Source organism: Lathyrus oleraceus, chromosome 6, assembly GCF_024323335.1.
Source record: "Lathyrus oleraceus cultivar Zhongwan6 chromosome 6, CAAS_Psat_ZW6_1.0, whole genome shotgun sequence".
Taxonomy (NCBI): domain Eukaryota; kingdom Viridiplantae; phylum Streptophyta; class Magnoliopsida; order Fabales; family Fabaceae; genus Lathyrus; species Lathyrus oleraceus.
The window spans coordinates 391,658,993-391,675,791 of NC_066584.1; the positions used below are offsets into that span (position 1 = coordinate 391,658,993).

At 37.4% G+C, this 16,799-nt stretch overlaps 1 non-coding gene across 1 annotated transcript; it reads right to left on the reverse strand.

Moving 5' to 3' along the window:
• Positions 1–15,114: 15,114 nt before the first annotated feature.
• LOC127098737 (small nucleolar RNA R71) lies at positions 15,115–15,221 on the reverse strand. Its single transcript, XR_007793437.1, has one exon. It is a non-coding gene; the product is annotated as a small nucleolar RNA R71 (small nucleolar RNA).
• Between the last annotated feature and the right edge of the window lie 1,578 nt (positions 15,222–16,799).

Here is a 16,799-nt window from a genome sequence, read left to right on the forward strand (position 1 = left end):
TTATTTTCCCATCTATCCAATCTTTTGCAAACAACACTTTTTTTCAAGATAAAATGCACACATTTCAAAGAGGTTCCCATGGAGTACTATGGATGTTTAGGGTGCTAATACTTTCCCTTTGCATAACTAACCCCCAGGCCCTTATCTCTTCTATTAGTTTTGTTTTAAAACTTCTTCGGGTTTTGTTCGTACTTTTTCCCTTTTCCTTTGGAAACAATAAAAGCGCGGTGGCGACTCTTGCTTTGTGAGTTAAGTTAATCGATAACTTAATCTCAAAATTTTGACTGCTATAGAAAAGTGGCGACTCTGTTGGGTAGTAGTCCCTAGTGGGTTAAACCCATCTTTGTTTTTGTGCATTTATTATGTTTGCTGTTGTTTGTTATTGTTTGTTCTGTCTGGTGCTTGGTGATCACTGTGTGGTGAGATAAGTCCTATACCCGGACTTGAGAACTCTTATGATAGGAGGGTGTAATAGTCATGTTTTTCTTACATGGAGTTAATCCCTAATAAGCTTACTTGAGATCCCCCGCTCAGTGGAGGCCCCTTTGGGATGTCACACGAGTAGTTGTAGTTGGCATTACTTTTTCTGACCTGAGAGCCCAAGAAGGCGAGGACCTTAGAACGCTTAACTCATCTTGGCCTTTTAGGATGTAGTGTAGTGGCTATTTAGGTGTAGACTTGAATTAGTTATTACACGATACTACACTCGGACGCGTTTCTCTTGAGAATATTATTGGTTGATGGGTAGTCGTTTAAGTCGGTAATATCCAAAAGATGGAATTATGACTTTGGGAACTTTTTAGAACCTTGTTCTACAGGTCATTATACCCTCAGTACATGTATTGTAGGTTGGCTCTTACCCTTGGCTCCATGCTCATGACTCCAAATCTTTGGACCTTGTTTGTATGCCTTGTGTGATATTGTTTGTGATTGTTGCATCATGCACTCATCGGATTCATAAGAATTTTTCTCAATTTTAAAGGAATTTAGAGACTCTTTTTGCAAACATCGCATATATTTTGATCATGGATATTGGGAGAAGGAATACTCAGAAATACAGTTTCAGATGTCCCAATCTCATGGAATTAAGGAAGCTAGCATCTTTTGTCGATGATTCTAAGGGTTTCAGAGACCGTTTTGGAAGAATATTATATGTTCTATCTACTGATGTTAACGATGGTCTTCTTTGTACTTTGGTTCTGTTCCATGATCCTATTTACCGTTGCTTCATTTTCCGTGATTATTAGTTGTTTCCCATCATGGAGGAGTATGCTTATATTTTGGGTATACTAGTTTATGATAGAGTTCCTTTTAGTGGGGTGGAAGGAATTCTTGAATCTCAAGTTATTGTTGAAGCCATTTGTAGCAGTAAATTCATGACCGCTGAGCTATTGGTTAACTCAACGTCAATAAAACCAAAGTCGCCACCGCGCTTTTATTGTTTCCAAAGGAAAAGGGAAAAAGTACAAACAAAACTCAAAGATAAGAAGTTTTCAAATTAAAACTAATAAAATGTCAGAGATTACATGTAAGGGGGTTGGTTACACAGAGGGAAGGTCTTAGCACCGAAAGTGTCATAGGTACTCCTAGGGAACCCTTTTTATGTGTAAGTGTTTTAGTTAAAAAATATGTTTGCTAAAAAAATAGAATGTGGGGATGAGAAAATAATTCATTTATTATATTTTTGTGTTTGACAAGACATTCGGTCTTATGCCTACGTACCAACATAAAAATGAGGGATCAAAACCTCGTAGTTTGTGGTAAAAATTTCAAAGATTGGTGGATTAATTTTAACAAAAGCTTAAAGAACTTTTGTTATAAATGGGAGAATACTCAACCAAACATCCACCTATAACGAGTGCTTTACAACATTTAAGAGGAAGGGCTCCAACTTGGATTCAATCAACAAGTATGTCATTAACCCCTAATAAATGGAAATTCTTACAATCAATATATCATAGAATGGGAGAATTATATCTCAACCAAAGATAACTCAAATCTAAATGCTCTCTTTTGAAAAAGTTAAAAGGAAAAGGCACAAAGTGGCCAAAAGGATTAGATGAGGTTATTAGTTATTTTTGTCTTTTTGAAAATAAGGTCAATATGATTATGTTCATTTACAAATTTGATTAGGAAAGAAATTTGAAAATCAATGGCATAAGTCCAAGGTTTCTTACTCATTAAAACAAGTCTAAGTTGAAAAACACAAGCAAAGAAGTTTTGAAAATGAGAGAGATTTTGAAATTTAATAAAGAAATGAGGAGATGAAGGGACTATCCTACACAAGATTTAAAATTTTAGAGTTGAAAAGATCTAACTAATGGGAAGCATCCACAAGACAATAATGTCAGATAGAACCCCCCATACTTTGGACTATTAAGCAAGCAAAAAGCATAATCACCCAATCAATTAATCAAGAAGTCCAAATGTTATCAAATAAAGATAACCAGATATCCAAGCAAGCACTCTAAAAGCATGCAGTCTTCAATGTCTCTTAGATTGTACCAGATGAAATATCCCTTGAAACAAACTCAAAGAGAAACATCAGATGAAATCACTAAGACCAAATATAAAAAATCCAGAAAAAGAGAGAGTATAACAGATAAATCAGAGAAGTCTCTCAAGGCTTGTATCAGATGAATGGCATTGGCTAAGATAACTCAGTCTCAAATGATGGCATTTGCCATGTTCTTCCATAGCTCAGAGATATTGCCTACTCTAAGTCCAAGGATCCAAACCAAGTCTTAAATCCACACGCCCATCAATGTATTTTTTAGGGTTTTTGTTGTTATTAAGTATTTTAAGGTCCTAATACCATAAACAAAACAAAATCACAAGCACAAAATATGGCTCAAGTGAGCAAAGTGAAAATGACTGAAACATAAACAAATTGCATGAATGTAAATGACAATGAATGATAAAGTGCAAGAATTTAAATGGCATTGAAGTAAACGGAATTAAAAATAAAGTAAATACAAATAAATGTTAGTGGAATTGGAAATTATTCAAGTCATTTTTTGGAGAACACTCAACCATCCACTCATAAGCATGAAGATATGAACCTAGACATCAATCATGAGAAGGGCTTCCACTTGGATAAAATCAACAAGTATGCACTAGCTCCAATAAATGGAAAAGAGGTTAAATCTTCACACAATACCATGAATAAGGGGAGACTTACAATCTCACTTACAAAAATGACATTGCTTTCAGGGCAAATTCAGCTCTATGTTATGCAATCATAATTGGACTTATGTAGAAGTCACAACTATTTGAGGTCAGACAATAATAATATTGGTGTTAATGCATGCTAGAGACAAGGTATAAACAACCAAGCTCCTAAAGCATACCACACAAAAAAAATAAAATGGGATGAACTTATCTCAATCAAGCTCATGTTGATTCATCTGACACAAGGTCATTGATGAATCAACTAACATTTGATCTTTGAGAAATCATTGGCCATGGATGGATTGGGAAAGAAAGAGATGAAGATGAAGAGATGAAGTGAAAAAAGAATCCCAAATTGATCAAGGGATGAACCTTATTTGATCAATACTATCCATTCATCTGAGGGATGAAGTTCAAACTTCATCAACCCCATAAGTCCAATAGTATTGATCAAATTGAAGTCCAATTCAACCAAGATCAAGGACAAATAGAAGATGAGTCAACATAAAGTCAATCAAATAGCTCACCAAAATAATAAAGAAATTAAACAAATTCAATTCAATTTTTAAATAAAGAAAAATAATTTTTAAAAGGGAAAAAACCTCAAATCCCTTCAAATCACCAAATAAATGGTCAACGGATTTATCATAGGTCAAACAAGGTCAAAGGAGCTTAGACTAATTTTTTTTTGAATTTTTGAAAAGTCATAAGTATTTAAAATTAATTAAAAAAATCAAGTTCAATCCAAAAATTAATTTTAATTCAAAAAATGGAAGAGGAAATTATTTGAAATTATTTGGTGAAAGTCCCATATTTTTTGGATAAAAATTGGATTTATAATGAATTAAATGAGAAAAGGCTATTTAAAATATTAATTCAGAAAATCAAATAAAACAAAAAAATGGCCATTAAATCTCCCTCATTAATTGAGGTGGCAGATCTGATGGCCATGCGTACCAAGTCCACCATGCATCCTAGTGAACGCGTGCACATGGATGGTAATCAGAATGGAAGGCCAAGATTAGAACATGGACCAAGGATCAGATGGCCTGGATTGAACTAGCGCATCACCAGAGCCCTAGCTCCGGTTATCTTCTCCGGTCACCCTCTTTGAACTGGTCAAGACCAAATTTTCAAAAAAATTCATGGATCATATACTATTTTGAAGAGAAAATCAGGAGGATCTCGAATCTGACCTCCAATTTTTCCAATTCTCACTATAGAGGGAGATATGTGGCATTGAAAATTGAGGTTCCATAACTAAGTTTCTTCGATTCAACCTTAAAGCAACTCAATCTTATTGCCTACATTTGTAGGGCTTCAAGCAACCAAAAATCAAGCAAAAAGGAGGAGAAATGATAGAGAATCAAAGAGCTAAAGTTTGAGAAATTCCACCTTCGGGTTGCAGTGATGAGGCTTGATATCGATTCTAATCCACTTAGCCTTGCTTCCTCTTGCTTGCAGGAGATGTTTGAGATGAAAAAGGATGTGAATCCTTGGAGTTTTAGTTCACAAATAAAATTTGAACTAAAACTCGATTTCAAAGAAATCTTCAAGGTTTTATTTCAATGGAGGCTATGGAAGTGTTGGGTAGAGTTTGGGCAATGTTCTCCTTCAATTCTGATGCACTGACAATGTATTTATAGGCTCTACAATTCATTTCCATACCTTTCAAATTTTCAACCAAAAATAGCAAGTTGTGTGCATGGATGCATGAACATGTGATTAGGCCCAAGTAATAATGTAATCTACTCCAAATTCGTGCATAATTGATACTGAAGTCACAACATGGAAGCATGCAAAAGAGATTAACATTTGAGTGCAGAAGTTGCCAAATTGGGCCATGAAAATGAACCATACGCAAGTCCCTCAATCTTGATCCAAATGCAATGATCTTGGACTCTTTAGAAAGCTAACATTAAGCGTAACAACTTTGATGTTGGGGATTTTTCCATTTGAAGCTTGGATCATGATGAATTCTGACCTTGAAGTTGGAGGAATCAAACGTACTTGAAAATTTTCTAAGTTAAAAGTCAAATGACCCCTTTTTCCACCTTGAATAATGTTTGGTATGAGCTTCAAATGACTTTGGCTCCTTCTTTAAAGTTGTATCTCTTTCAATTATATTAAATTTGGTCACAAATTTTACACCATTTGGATCTTGCATGATGGAGTTATGGATTTTAGAAAGTTGAGGAAAATTGGTTGTTCAATGATGAGGACCCAAATGGACCTATAATGTTTCCCCTGGGAACATGCCCTTTCAAGTGGAATTCGACTTTTCTAAAAGAAGAAAAGTTGTATAAGACACTTTTAAATTGATCATGAAACTTGGATGACCTTCATATCATAAAAATTGAGTAAGTTATGGTTCTTGTAAGTTGACCTCCTATCAAGGGCATATACAAAATGACCTATAATCTTTCACCATAAAAAATGACTTTGCAAGAAAAATTAGCTCTTGATGCCAACATGAAAGTTGTTTGGAATGTCATAAAAAGTAATTTTGATCTTGGAATAATTTTCATATGATAAAATGTTAGTAGATAGGGTCTAGGGAACCCCAGATTTGACCAGTTGACTTTATCTAATCAACCTCCTTGAACCAACTTGCAAACTTGAAGCTCTCTTGCTCTTAGGAGAATCATGTATGCTTAAGATGATGTACATTAGAGTATCCCTTGATATATTTTACCAATTATTTAAGAAACTTACTAAGGAAGGCACATAAGATACCCAGATAAATTAGGGTTTCCTTGAAAAACAAGCTTCAAACTCTTGATGAATTCTTGATCAAAATGACAAATAGAGAACATGGGGATCCATATATGATGCTTAGAACCAATTTATACCTTTTATTTCTTGATCCCTTGCACTGAGGATCTCAAACCCTAGTTGTGAGCTTGATGAGGCATAGGTGGACATACACACTACCTACAAAAGAAACAAAGATACACTAGACATATTTTTGGTATTTTGGTTAGTAAACAAAAGAAAATAAAGTATGATACAATCAAATGCTTGACGGTCTCTCCCAAATGTAAACCCAATGAGTGATAGGTGAGGAGGATACCAAGATGTGATCCCAATTCCAATGCAAATGTTAATGAGATGGTATGAGGGATCTTATGGTCAAAATTAGGGTCTTATAGCTGCCCTTATTTAAGGTCATTCTATCTAGGGATGTGAAGGTTAAAATCTTTGTATCAATGCGATATAATGAACTTAAATAACAACAACAAGAAACAATTTTTGGTCCCTAAGAGACCTCATGATGCATATGATATGAATGCAAAATAATATTTGTGGGGAATATATTACCACAAAGGAAAAGAATACATGAGAGACTGAAAGCCAACAGAAGCACAATGCATTCCATAAGGGAAACTTACTGAGGAGACAGAGACTGGGGATAAAAGCTATGTGTAGGCCAGGCTACGACTTAAAAACTGCTAGAGACACGAGGGGATTTCCATGAAAATAAACCAATGGAAAGACTCAGAATGGGGAAAAAGAAACTGCATGTATCGGGATAAAACCAACACAGCAAGAAACAAAAATTGGGGAAAGGCGTAAATTAGAACAAGAATTGAGCTTTCATCAACACACACAATGATGGGATCTCAACCTCTATGGGGAGCATAACTTCCATGCCATAAACATGAGACAAAGGGGTTGCCCCTGTTGAAGTGTGTACGGATGTACGGTACCCATGCAAAGCAAATGGGAGCATCTCATGCCAATATTTGTATGGTACAACCATCTTCTGGATAATCTTCTTGTTATTCTTGTTCTCAGCTTTAATATCCCTATTCATCTTGGGTATGTAGGGAGAAGAATTATGATGTTTTATCTTGAAGTCTTTGCAAAGATCTTCCACCATATTGTTATTCAAGTTCGATACATTATCGGTAATGATCTTACTTGGCACACCATACCGACATGTAATTTGAATCTTGATGAACCTCACAACAACTTGCTTGGTCACATTTTCATACGATGTCGCTTCAACCCACTTGGTGAAGTAGTCAATAGCCACTAAAATGAAACGATTTCCATTCGAAGCTTTGGGCTCAATCATGCCAATCATATTAATTCCCCACATGAAGAAGGGCCATTGAGAGGAAATGACATTCAAAAGTGTCGGAGGAACATGAATCTTATCCGCATAAATTTGACACTTATGACATTTCTTCATAAACTTGCAACAATCAGATTTCATTTTCAGCCAATAGTAATCTGCTCTCAACATCTTCTTTGTCATAGCATGTCCATTGGAATGAGTACCAAAGGAACCTTCATGGACTTCTATCATCAATAAGTCTGCTTCATGTCTATCCACGCATTTGAGCAAAACCATATAGAAGTTTCTCTTGTAAAGCACATCACCATTCAGGTAAAAGTTACCATCTAGTCTTCCCAAAGATGCCTCAAGCGGGTAAGTACGACTTTGGAGGAAACATTTGATATCATAATACCATGGCTTATCATCCTTGATTTCTTCAAGAGAAAACACATGAGTTGGCCTATCAAGACGCATCATAGTCAGATTGGGAACTTCAGTCAAAAACTTCACCATGATCATGGAAGCCAATGTTGCAAGAGCATCTGCCATCCGGTTTTCATCTTGAGGGATATGATGAAACTCAAGCTTTGTAAAGAAAGTTAATATTCTCCTTGCATAATCTCTATACAGTATCAAATAGTGTTGATTCGTCTCTCATTCACCTTTGATCTGATTAACCACCAAAGTTGAATCTCCATAGACGTTAAGATATTTGATCCTCAGATCAATGTCTTCTTCAAGCCCCATAACGCAAGCTCCATGAAATACCATGCCCCAACGGGAACTAGGTTTTTGCCCTTCTTCAAGCAATGGTTCATCATAATCTTTCATCTTCAAATATAATATCTCTTCGTTAGGGAAATCAAACTGCACTGACTGGTAATCATCAATAAGTTGGTGAGCCAAATGGTCAGCCAAGACACCACCTTTAATAGCTTTCTGATCTCGGTATTCAATATCATACTCAGATAACAGCATCTACAACCGGGAAATCCTCCTAGTTAAAGCATGCTTTTCAAATATATACTTTATTGGATCCATTTTGGATATCAACCAAGTAGTATGATTCAACACATACTGGCGGAGACGCTTAGCAGCCCAAGCCAAAGCACAACATGTCTTCTCAAGCATAGAATACCAAGATCATAATCGGTGAACTTCTTACTGAGGTAGTGATTGTAGCACCTCAAATTTGCACCCCCCATTTGTACATTCATTTCATTTTTTAGGTCATTTGACATCATATTAACATTGCATTAACACTGCATAGTGCATTGCATTTCATCAGTCAAAATTGGCACCAAGAGAATTCATCAGTGCAAGAGACCAGGCTTTTTCAATGAGATAAAGGCCCTATGGTTGTTATAGAGAGCTTATATGAACCAAGGTTCATTTTGAAGCAACTTGACCAAGTGTTAGAGGCTCAAAAGTCATAAGTGCAGTTTCAGGTCATCTGGGGCCCATGAAAGTCAACTGCAAGTCAACTGAGGGCCAGGAGGTGGAGAAATGGTTTGAGACACTTCATTCATGTCTAAAAGAGGTTTATTCATCATGCCAAACATCTACCTTGAAGATTTTGAAGCCAGATCAAAAGTTTCCAAAGATGGAAAGTGACCTGTAATTTCAAGTTTCCAAAAATGGCAAGTTTTTGGACCAACTTCAACTTGACTTTCCAACATCAAAGAAGCTTCAAATGAAATTTTGTCCAACATGAGAGTTGGAGATCTTTCTCTCGCATTTCCAAAAAGTCCAAGATCATGAGCATCTGATGAATGGTTGAGAAGATATGATCAAATCATTGCCAAGTGTGCATGGAACTTCAAAAGGCCATAACTTTTGATCTAAAACCCCAAATTGAGTGCTTCTTTTTGCATATTTCTTCTCATGACCTGTATTTTCCAAATCATTCATCACATTGCATGAAATTTCATCACATTTCCATTTGTTCATTCATGCTCATTTTGGAGGGAAAATCATGAATTTGAATTTGGTGCATCATATGAGCTTTTTAATCATTCCAACATGTTCATAATATGGTTTTAAGTGAAATTGCATGGCCATTTGCTACTGTTCACGTGGGATTGCATGCATGGGATGAAAAACCAATTTTTGCATAACACCTCTTTTCTCACTAAAATCTCATTAACCAAGCCTAAGCATGATTAGCAAATGGATTAAGACATGGTATAAAAGGCTAATCATAACAGAATTTTCACAATTTCACAATTCTAGATCTAGATTGAAAATTTCCCTCCAAAATTTCTCTTCTTCCAAATTCAAAAATTCTTCAAAGAACACTTGATTTTTATTGCATATTTTGGATTCTTGATCATCATTTGGTAGAATTCAAGCCATTGATTGAAGAAATTGGTGAAGAATCAAGCAATTCCATACATGAACATGAACATGGAGTTTTGAAGATTTAGCTAGATCCAGGCCATTCCAAGGGTTGATTTGTGCTTCAGAAGTGGTAACAAGGTTGATAGAAGAGATTTGGATGCTTGCCAAGCCTTGAATCTACTACTGCCATTGTTGAAGCTTCAAGAGGTCAGAGTTTCGCATCTCCTAATTCTTGTTTTTATTGCCATAGACTTGTAGTTCGTTGCTTGCTGATTCCACTGGTATAAAGAACATGAAATTTGGTGCAATATTGATGGAGATATATGAGTTTAAAGTTTGGATGTGAGATTTTATTTTCATCGATTTGCATGATTCATGAATAGTTAGGATGAATAAAATAGTAGATTTGAACTCCTCGGGTTGCAAGCTTTCTGTTGATATAAGTTTCACTCAATTCTGCAAAAAAAAATAATGGAGGTTACTGTTCACCACCGTCTTCATGAGGAAGACGGTGGTTTCCGCCGTGAGCCCCACCGTGCACGGCCATGGTTACTGTAGCGCTAGGGTTTTCTGGAAATTCACTGTAGCGCATCAAAACGACGTCGTTTTGACTGAAGCGCGCACCTCACTTCGATTCTGGCCTGGCGCATTTCCAAATTGCCATATCCATTTTCATTATTTCATGTTTTTTCCATTCTTATTTCATTATTTCATGATATTCAAAAAATCACCAAAAATAGTATAATGATCCAATTAATTCCAGATTTTTTTCTACTTGATCCTTGAGATGTCTTCTATTTTTTGATGTAGATTTCTGAAATTGTGCATGGCTGGAATTTTAATTGTGCTAGACTCTTTGAACATGTATGCATATGTGACATGTTTCATTCATCTTATTGTGAAATGCTCATAAATAATCCAATTGCCATGAAATTTTGCATGATGATTCATAACATGTTGGTTGACTTGTGAGATTTTATTTGGCATTTTTTGCTATTTTCTTCCCTGTTTTGGACACATGTACTTTAGGTGTGACAATGTGTGTCACACAGTTTGATGTTGATCTTCTCCATTTTCATTTCCTTGCCAATTGAGCTCCTCTGTTTATAATTTTTGGCATGATGATTGTGTTTGATATGTTGTGTACTCATGAAAATTTCCAGAATTGTTTGAATCATTTCTGTTTTAATATGGAATTTTTATTCTTGATGACCAATTGTATGCACCTTTTGCTTGCTTTGTCTTCTCTTGCTCACTACATGACTTTGCTTAATGATTTTGACTTGGTACTTTTTAAGACATTTTCTTGATTGAATGTAGTTGCTTCATGTTGAGTTTTGGTTTCTGTTTTGACTTTTTTCCTCATCTTTGACCCTAGGCTTTGCCGTAGGGGTTTGTACTCACATTTTGAGTTGTGCATTTCAGGTTCAAGCTTCTAGTCTTGATGGATGATGTTGATCTCATAAATTGAGATGCAAAATGATGTGTTCCACTAACATTTGTTGTGTTGTAGGTTTCTTGGAGATGAACTCATTTGAGTTGTCTACTTGTTGGCTTGACTTGTTGTGTCTATTGGAACCACTGTTTGTTTGTCTGTTAATAGTTTGTCTGAATACCATATTGATTGGTTGGTTGTTTACACAGGTACTTTAGCCTCTTTAACTCATTGTTTGAGTTGCTTTGCTTGTGGTTGGCATACCACTTAGGTAAATTCCTATTCTCCATGTAGTCTGGAAGACCTGTCATGTTCTTTTGGCAGGCACCTGTCTAAAGTCCTCCTTAAGAGGCAATGTCTGTGCTTGTTTATCTTTGTGCCTTGTACCTCAAGTCCTCCTAAGTGAAGAGGAAATTGGTAGATAGAAGGGATGTGCAATCCATCCCCTGCTATTCAGTTGAGTCTTTCATATTGCTCGCACTACGTGCTGATGCATTTGAATAAACACCCAAGATCCTTGTATATAGAGTTAGTCAAGTGGAGTAGAGTCCCATATTCTGGACTCCCACACTTTCATTGATTGAAGCTCACCCAGGCCAGGGTTAAGAGCTATGAGGTCTGATCCTCATTTCCCATTTCATCTGCTTCACCCTAACTCTCAATGTTAGGGTTATGAGCTCAAAACACTTATAACAGAACCGGCTTGTTCATCGAGGTTGATATGACCCCTTGACTAAAGCCCAGCCTTGTATGAGCCACTTGTTTGCATATAGTATGTGTGCTTGCTCTCCTGTGCTTGTGTTTGCTTACTTGATGATTAGGCTAGCTTGCTCCCTGTGCGAGTTAGGTTAGGATTAGAGACCTCAACATAGGGATCGTATGCATGACAACTTCTAGGCTCGAGTCGTAGTCTCCCTAGTAGCTTGTTATCTCCCTTGTCTCTGGTTAGGATAGAAGTTTTTCCCTGTTAAGGGGAACTACGTCGCCCTGATCCTCATACCAGATGAGGTACGTAGGCAGGAGATTGAGCTGATCTCTCCGGGCAACCTTTTTGTTTTGTTTGTACTTGTTTGGAGTCTGATGTAAGTCCAGCGATTGGCATTCAGTTTCCCGTGTTGGTGTTTCTTTGTTTGCAGTCTGATGTAAGTCCAGCAATTGGCATTTGGTTTCCAGTGTGTGTTTGTTGGGTTGGAGTCTGATGTAAGTCCAACAATTGGCATTCGGTTTCCTGTTTGCTTTTGTGTGGAGTCGGATGTAAGTCCATTGATCGGCATTCCGTTTCCTGTTGTGCGTTTCGTTTGATGTCTCAGCGTCTCCTTTCAGTGTCTTTGTTTGGTGTGCGTTAGCCGAGCTACGAGTGCTCTGATTCTTACTCTGGTTAGAGAAGATACGTATGCATAGGATGCGACATCCTAGCGAGCACGTTTCCCATTTCCCCGAACTACGTCGACTCTGATGTTTGTGTCTGACAAACTACGTAGGCCCAGGATGCGACATCCTGCCGAGTCCCCTTCTTCCGTCTTTCATCTGTGTTTCATCCTAGCTTGTGCAGTGTTTTTGAGCAGTTATTTAGCAACCTTATCCTACTCTTTTGAGCGTGGATCCCGTCGGGTACGACGGATGCGTAGGGGTGCTAATACCTTCCCTTTGCATAATAGACTCCCGATCCTTGCATCTCTGGTCGTAAGACCATTTCCTTTCCAGGTTTACTTCGAGCGTTTCCTTTCCCTCCTTTGGGATAAATAACACACGGTGGCGGCTCTGTGTCTTTTCTCGCCGGTTTTTCGCGTAATGCGACAGTGATGACACTGAAATTTACCGTATTTTCGACTCCGATTTCACATGCATTCTAGTTGTTTTATTATCATTTTGTTGTGTTATTGCTATGTTTTCTTTGTTTTCAGGTTTTTACTTTAATCGGGGCCCAGATCGAGAAAAGGAGCGAAAAAGAGCCAAAAACCCTAAAAATCAGCATTTTGTACTTATGGCCTACCCCATGGCGGGCGCCACAGACCCTGCCATGACGTGTCCAAGCTCAAATTCCCTCAACTCCCACATTCCCCACTACGTCCAGTAAGGCGCCTCATTTTGGCCTTGTGGCGGACGCCATGGCCTTGTGGCGGGCGCCACAAGAGGAAAATAGTTTCCCTCCCATTTTCAAGTTGAAGGGCATCCAAGTCATTTCCATCTTTTTACTTGCTTATAAATAGAAACTCGAATTCACTTTTACAATCATCCAAAATTAGAGCAGAGGCAAACTCAGAGCAACTTTGTTTCACTTAGGCATATATTCAGTTTTATAAAGTGGTAATCGCTTCGCATTGGAGTGTTACCACAATTGTGTAATCAAGTCTGTGATAGAGTCTGTAATCGAGTTTGCAGCACTTTGGAAGGAAGTTAATCCTTCCGCCATTTTCATTTCCGCTTTGCAATTTATTCAACCCTCCGATTGGAGCAGGTTTTTATTACTTGTCTTTATCTTATTTATTTTTCGCACTCGCTTTACTTTATTTATTTTCCCGCACTCGCTTTACATTATTTATTTTCCCACACTCGCTTTACTTTATTTATTTCCCGCACTCGCTTTACTTTATTTATTTCTCGCACTCGCTTTCCTTTATTTATTTCTCGCACTCGCTTTAAATTATTTATTTCCTCGCACTCGCTTTAAATTATTTATTTTCTTGCACTCGCACTACTTTTATTTACTTTCCGCACTCACACTACTTTTATTTATTTTAATGCACTTTTACTTTACCATGTCTAGCTAAATTTATAAGGTTAGAATGTAAGGATCAAAATTGAACCAGTAATCCGTACAATTGTTTGTAGAAACACTTAAGGGCTATTTTAACTTTCAAATTAAGTTTTCCCGCACTTCAATTCCGTTGGGTAAGATCGAAATCCGTCCAACGTCTATTTAAACTTAATTGCTTTTAACTATTTCAAAAACAGCGAAAGCGCTTTGTTTAGTTCATTAGGAGATTTTAACATTAAGAAGAAAAGAGATTTTAAAACTATTTTCGGACGCGTTTATAAGTTTAGAGTCTGGTTCGTGAGAACCTTTTTTGGTTAAGAAATCCAGGTTATAATACTTTTCAACTCAGTCAAGACACTATATTTCTAAAAAATAGGTTTACTACTCTAACGCAATGCGCGTCTTTTATAAGTGACAATAAGAGGGTTTGATTAGGGAGTACAACTCGGTTCTGAATACGCGAAAGCGACAGTTCCTGTTAAATTAGTTCTTTTCAAAGTAGTAAACACTGCCCATAAGTAGCTCTACTAGCAAGTACTTGGATTATCAATCGATTACGTGAATTACATTCGACCCTGTCTTTATTAATTAAATTTATTTCAATACTTTACTTTTCATTTCACACTCTAAAAAACACCTATTTTGATTGCCTTTGATAAACACCATAACAATAGATAACGATAGATTGACACTTGGTCTCTGTGGATTCGACAATCTTTTATATTACTCTGACGCGTTCGTATACTTGCGAAAAGCACGCATCAAGTTTTTGGCGCCGTTGCCGGGGACCAATTTCGTCAAATTTCATTTTCCTGTTGTTATATCGTTTAGGCTTAGGCTATTTCCCGCCGGTCAATACGAAGAACTCGCAGCACCGGAAGTTTAAGCTTAGTATACCCTCTGGCGGAACCTGAACGTTACGCTCGCGCACGTTTATTCTTTCATAGAATTAAGAGAGCTATGGCCGAAGATCAAAACCAAAGACCTCTTAAGGACTTCTCTCAACCATCTAATGAAGAACCTAGTTCTAGTATAGTAAACCCAACCATCCCAGCTAATAATTTTGAACTTAAACCGTCTCTGTTGCAACTTGTGCAACAGAGACAATTCGCGGGTCTCGCTACTGAGAACCCAAACCAACATTTAAAAATATTTCTTCAATTAGCAGACACTTTTAAAACCAATGGAGCTTCTCCTGAGGCAATACGTTTAAGATTATTTCCTTTTTCCCTCAGAGATAAAGCCCTATCATGGTTAGATTCCCTTCCACCCAATTCCATTACGACTTGGGATAACCTTAGAAGAGTATTTCTTGCTAGATATTTTCCCCCGAGTAAGACCGCCATTCTTCAAAACCATATAACTAGATTTACCCAAAACCAAGGAGATTCGTTGTTCGAAGCTTGGGAAAGATATAAGGAGTTGTTACGAGCATGCCCACATCATGGTTTAGAAAATTGGTTAATCATTCAAACCTTCTATAATGGACTTCATTACAACACAAAGATGACCATCGACACTGCCGCAGGCGGTGCTTTGATGAACAAACCTTATCCTGAAGCTAGTGCCCTCATCGAAGATATGGCTCAAAACCATCAATCATGGGGAGTCGAACGAGCGACAATTGAGAAGAAGGAAGCCCAAGGATGAGTGCATGAACTAAGCTCTATAGACATGATGCAAGCTAAAATGGACGCATTAGCCCTTAAGGTCGAGCATATGTGCATAAACCCGAATACTGTAGCCGCAGTTTCGTCGGATTGTGAGATATGTGGAACCAAAGGACACCAATCTGCAGAATGCAGTCTATTAAACGAAACCCACTCTGAGTAAGTGAACTACATCCAAGGGAACCCATATTCGAATACCTATAACCCTGGATGGAGGAATCACCCGAACTTCTCCTATAAAAACAATAACCCTATTCAAAATAATGCACCTCCGAGACCTAGTTATCAAGCCCCAAGATTAAATCAACCTATGCAACCTATGCCACAAAAGCCGAGCCTTGAGAAAATTATGGAAAATTTTATCACCGCTCAAACCCAACAAAACAAAGAGTTCATGAACCAAAACATTCATGTTAACGAATTGATTACTCAGTTAGGAACCAAGGTTGACCAAATAGTTACTCATACCAAGATGCTTGAAACCCAGATCTCTCAGGTAGCTTTAAATCAAGCCCCTCAGACTACATCTGGAGGACAATTCCTTGGACAACCTCAACAAAATCCGAGAGGACAAGCCAATGCCATTACCCTACGAAGTGGGAACGCTTATGATGAGCCACCAAACCCTAGATTGAGTGAACCCGAAACTTCCAAGGAATGTACCAAACCCACGGACGAAGTAAAGGAACCAGAGGAATCAGAAAACCAGGAAGGTCGAGAAAAAGGAGAAGAACCTAAAGATAAAACTTACGTACCACCCCCGCCATATAAACCACCTATACCATATCCCTAAAGACTCAAACAAACCCAGATCAATAAACAGTATCAAAAATTTATTAAAGTTATAGAAAAACTTCATGTAGAAATCCCTTTCACAGAAGCCATCACCTAAATACCTTCTTATGCAAAGTTTCTCAAAGACATCCTTACCAACAAACGTAGACTTGATGATCCGAAGCCTTTGGAATGTAATGCTATTTCCGAGGACAAATTAGCAAAGAAAGATAAAGATCCTGGAAATTTCTCCATTCCTTGCCTTTTGGGTAATCATGTCATCGAAAAAGCTTTTCTAGACTTAGGAGCTAGTGTGAGCTCAATGCCTTTAGCAGTTTGTGAGAGGTTGAACTTAGGAGAATTATAGCCCACTAAGATGTCACTTCAGTTAGCCGATAGATCTGTTAAGTATCCGATAGGCATTTTAGAAGATGTCCCTGTTAGGATAGGTCAGTTATTTATCCCTACTGATTTTGTTGTCATGGACATCAAAGAGGACAATGATATACCAATCCTTCTAGGTAGACCATTCTTATCGACTGTAGGAGCCATAATAGATGTCAAGAAAGGAAAGTTGACATTTGA